This window comes from Morus notabilis, unplaced genomic scaffold, assembly GCF_000414095.1.
Source record: "Morus notabilis unplaced genomic scaffold, ASM41409v2 Scaffold550, whole genome shotgun sequence".
In the NCBI taxonomy this organism is placed as follows: domain Eukaryota; kingdom Viridiplantae; phylum Streptophyta; class Magnoliopsida; order Rosales; family Moraceae; genus Morus; species Morus notabilis.
Window position 1 is genome coordinate 54,518 of NW_010364233.1, and position 5,852 is coordinate 60,369.

A 5,852-nucleotide genomic window follows, 5' to 3' on the forward strand; every position below is an offset into this window, starting at 1 on the left:
TTTGAGTGATATCTACTTATAAGTCAAGAGAGGCCGTAGACACCATGTGTGTGACGATATCACTTTTAAGTCGTGTTTAGTAGCTTGTATTATATTATATTATATAAAGTGTATTGTATTGTGTTGTATTATATCGTATTGTGTTGTATTATTATAATAGAATACGGTGTTTGGAGTCGTGACGTATTGTATAAGGGGACAAAATGTAAAATTTTAATAATTTAGGTCAAAATGCAATTTTTAAAAATTTAGGGTCAAAATATAATGTTTTAAAAGTATTGTGATCAAAATGAAATTTTATAAACATTTTAGGGGTCAAAGTATAATTTTAAAAAAGTTTTGGGTTTAAAATGTAATTTTGTAAAAGTTTAGAGTCAAAATGTAATTTTTAATAAATATAAAATTTGCATTGTGCCTTATACATTTTTTTCAACAATTATAGGCTCCGACATGACTCTATGTCAACCCAACTCTAGCATAAATAATTGATCCACTATAAAATAATATAATATAATACACCAAAAATTAGCTGTATTTAATAATACGACATAAACCATATTAATTGACCATCCGTATTAATTTATACAATACGATAATCACATCAAATATTATATTATTGTAAACAAGCATGCCCTTAATGTAACTGTGTATAAATACTATCATACAATACGGTTCTACATATAGGCAATAAAACATTTTGTAACTACTTTTCACTAGATTTCAATTATGCAAACGAACAACGACTAACCGTGTGTGTGTGTGTGTGTATAAAATATGTTGATTATTAGAGGAGCGTCGGCTACTTACATTAATATAAGCAGAGATAAAAATGGAAAATTCCAAGACTTGAGAAGAGTTTTAAAATAGGACGTGATTTTTAAGAGTTGTGCAACATAACGACCGCAACCGGCCTACTCTGCGAAAGCAAAACTTGAGCTTGGCTCATGGCTTGTCATAGGCGAGGCCGGCGGTTTCTGGGGTCTATTTCCCCTGTGCTACTACAAAACAAATAATATTATGAAATTGTAATAATGTATCTGACTGCAGTTTCGAATTTGTCACCATATTGATTACTAATTAATTAGTACCAAAAAAAAAAAAAACATTGTGACTAATCAATGGTGAAGTTTTTTACTGGTGGCTTTTTTTTAAAAGAAAAGAAAAATTATTTTCCTTTCCACGTGCTCTTATTTCCTTCTCTTACTCTATAAATATGATAGATTTTCGTGGGAGTAGGTTTAAAAGTGCCAATATTTTTAAAATATCATGTTTGAAAATCTGATAAGAGCAATTAATTCTATAGAGAAACTGCTTTCTCTATCATCCAGTTAATATGAAAGAACATGCTCTTAACCCGCTTAATTTATGAAATTCTAATCCAGATTCCAACGTCTAATTGTAGTTTAAGCTCGTGCCACGATATGACTAGAAGATAAGATATAAATTAGCTTTCTCCTATTTGGCGCCATTGTGTGTAGAAAAAAAAAAAAAAAAAAAGATGGAGCTCTGTCCCTCACTAACTAAGGAGCCCTTATTTTGTTTGCAGAAGTAAAGAGAGTTCAATCAAGCAATATTGCAACCAAACGTCATTAAAAATTTAATTTCATTAACAAAAAAAAAAAACAAAACAACAATGAAGAGATCATACTTTGAGTGCTCATAAGTTAACATTTCTCCTGAAAAAAAAAATTGTTGCTCTTATAATTCCTGTTTAACTACCCTAAAAAAATCCTGTTTAACTGAAAAAAAAAGTGAGGAAAAATCAATGTCGTGACTTATTACTCTTACGTAATATACAAATGCGCAAATTCAGGATTTCTATGAACTGCTTTTTCTTTACTTCTTCTCAGAATAGGATGAGGGTGATGCTGGAGAGGATGATTCCTTCTCTTTGGGTACTGTTATTGCCTGCGGATTTTCCTTATCAACTTTTGTCTTTTGTTTTCCTTCTTTAATTGATCTGCAAGGATTCTTCGTTTTCTTTTGCCCGCAGCTGAAAGGGTAAAATTCGACGTTAATTATTTCAATGAACATATATTCAGGATCGAAAAAGGTCTTTGTGAGTACTAATAATCTGAAATGATGTTCTTGTAATTACATAAATTATAAATAAATACCACTAGTAGTGCAATATCTTGTAAAACGCCTCGTAAGTGAGATTTTTTTTTTCTTTCCTTTTTTTTTTTTTGCCCTACTATTATATATATATATATATTTTTTTTCTTCTTTCTCCAAATAAAATCATAATAAATATATTTTTCATTCTTATTAACGGATTCTTGTACACATATTGCGCGCGGTTGCAACTAGTCTTTCACAAAAGATACTACTTACTATAGTCGGACGCATGTAAACAACATGATGTTGCGGCATGCAACTCGAGGCAAGCTTCTGTTATTTATCATAGACTTAAAATTTTACAATTCCGAGAAAAGGACATAATAGAATTTTTTTTTTTAAAGAAAAAAGTCTTCAAAATAAAGGAGTTAAAACGGGTAAATTTCCTGAACTTTTTTCTCAAAAAAAAAATGAGTGAATTTTATGTTAAGCTATAAGAAAAACTTATTGGCAGATAAATATATTTATGAATGATCACATAAAAATCATATTAAATTATGAAAAAATATAATAAATATCTCACCATTAAAAACTATATTATATTGATTTAGTGTCTCTTCTCCTGGTCCTAACACAAATTCCTTTTAAAATTATAAATTTCTCATCATCTTGAATTTTTTTAAAGAAAAAACTTGAAAAAAATAGAGAATTTATCCTTAAGAGTGTATGAATTTGGACTTTTACCTTTTATTTTTGATAAATATTCTTTTATTAGGTTACTCATACACTTTTAAAGGATATTTGTCAAGATTATCCAAAACTTTTTGATAGAATTCAGGAAGTGCATTTACATCACGGGCCTAGCAATGAGTTTGGTGGCCCATGAGGTGAAGCAGGAAGGATGCATTTTGAGTAATTTTGATAAATATTCTTTAAAATTGTACAATTAAGGATTTTTAGGTTTTAACATTGGCCTATTGAATTTTGCCCCTTTAGAGTAAGTAATTTGACAGATTATTATCTATAATTTGACAAATTACGCTAGTCGCGGGTCTCCGATTACAGGTGGTAGGTCCACGATCATCGGCGACGAACGTAACTTGACAGATTACTATATATAATTTGAGAGATTATTATCAAAGAGATAGTCTATCACAACAAAAGAATAGAACTCTAAGATGATGTATTTAAGTGTCTGTTTTTGCCATTTTTAAGGAAAAACGTCATAAATACCACTCAAAATAGTAAAAGAATATCATTTATGTCACTACGATTAAAAATACATTACTTCTATTCAATTAATAAAAAAATAAAAGGCACAATTAGAGTGATATTAATAATAGATTTACATAAAACCGACAAACCATATATATATATATAATTTTTTTTTTTTTCTAATCCAGCAAACCATATACTTATCTCCAGCAAAATACTAGCCGTAAGTATCAGTTTGCTACTTTGCTTAAATGGCTTTGACAAGATTGCGCAACCCAAGTCCAGATTTTATGTACTAATGGGCTACATCCTAGACCAAGACCCAACACGAATTAATTAGACCCGCTTATAAAGTTTGAAAATCCTTAAAATATACTTTTAAAATTCAAACCAATAAACTCTAAAAGTAAGTTTAGCAATTTTCTCTTGAGAAAATGCACTAAATAATTTTTTTAATCTATGTTAATGAAGTTAATAGCATATTTTTTAATGTTGAGGAATTAATTCATATCTTCATTATTCATTCTAAAATAAAGTTTTCATTTCCAATTTTACTCTTCTAGGGTTTTATCAGTAAATATGGTATTTAACAATCGCCGGAGTCGGTCCCTGATTTTCATATAAATATAATATTTACAAGTAAATATAATATTTAACAGTAAATATAGTACTTATCAGTCACTGCCCCCGGTCACTGATCACTGATACCGATCGCCAGTCGCCAGCAACCACCATGTTGGAGCTAACTAGAGGGGGAAAGGAGATAGATGGTCAAGGGGTTTTTTTGGGGTTTTAATATTTTGGAAGTTTAAGATATAAATTATGCTATTTTTGGGTTTTTATATTTTTCATCTTGAGTAGAATTTTTATTTTTTTATTTCTTTTAATGAAAATGTTCAATAATGCTATAAAAAGATAGCACTATGTTATTTCTCTCATTAATTTAAAATTTATCACTTATATTAGTAATATTCTAGCAGTCTATCTTTCATACTCTATTAAAATATTTATTCTTGACAGGATAGTTTCATATTCTATATGTTTCATATTCTACCAAAATATTTTTTAATGACATAGATAATAAGATGATAAAAAATAATTATTTTTATAAAGATGCGTCTATTAACAAATTTGTTTTCTATTTTTTACACACTTTTTTCAAATTATTAAAATACTCACTAATAAAATTATTTTCAAAGAGAATAGTATTTTTTAAATAAATATATTCATTACACACACCCACCATAAAAAAGGGAAAAAAAAGAATGGCTATAATATCGTATCTCTCATGCCACTTATAACGAAGATTTTAATAATTATCCAATTAAATCTAATGGCTTACGAAAAAGAGTTTCATCAACTCTAAAATATAAGCTACTTTAGAAAAATTAACCGGTCTGTTTGGCTTAGGTACTGACATTTTTCTTCCCCAATTTATTTATTTATTGTTTGGAACTTTACCTCCCGATTTTGTTTCCCTCAACGTATCTTCCCCATATCTTCCATCTTCTTACAAACTGGTAAACGAGAAGATAATGGCATAGATGGTGGATTTCTTCCCCATTCGTCACTACTCGAGATTCGGATTGGAGGGGTTCTAAAAATTAGCAGGTTTTTATTTTTCTTGTTTTCAATTGAGAGGGAAATGAGGAAATAATCGATTCTGTTACAATCTAAAGTAGAAAGCAAAAACAGAATTGAATGTTATTTGGTCTTGAAGAACAAAATTGACGTAAAAGAATCAAAATTTTATAGCAGCTTTCTCGAGTAGTTCAATCTAATTCCAACTTAATCTCCAAACGAGAACCTTTGCATGTTGGAAAATAAAAAACAAGACTAGAAATTCACCGGAAGGACTATAGCAAGCTTCAAGAAAAAAAATGATAATTATATAATAAAACCAACGTTAGCTGGAGAAAAAAAAAAAACACACTTCAATTTCATATATATGAAAAAAAAAAAAAACTAAAAGAAAGAAAAGGATAAGTTTAATTGGTAGGAGAATGAAAAAGGAAAATTTTTAAAATTGGTATAACAAGTAGAAGGGTTAGTTATTATTTTATTATTATCTTTAGTAAGGATAGTTTAGTCTTTACATTTATTTTACAAGTTTATATACATTTTAACTCCGTTCATTTTACCGATTTGAGTTTAGAATTCGAGTTTTGTTACAGTAAAAAACTCTCAGAAACATGCTTAGTTTGGTATTACTTTTCCCCTCTAAAATCAGCCTATGTTTGTAGCAGAAGCTGATTTTAGTGTTTGGTAAATCTCCTCAAAAGTACTTTTTGAAGAATTTTTTAAGAATCTACAGTCAAAATCAGAAACAACTTAAAGACAACTTTAGTTTTTAGATTGTGCGGGAATCAACATAGTACAATTAATGAAACTTTCATAATACACATATAATATACCCCTAATGAAATTTAAAATTTACAATCTTTCCAATCTAAAATTCAGACTCATAATATAATATAATATAATATAATATAATATATAGTAATATTGTAACAAATAATATCATAATTATATTAATAACTCTAATATTATTATTTTATCATATAATATGATATTATAAT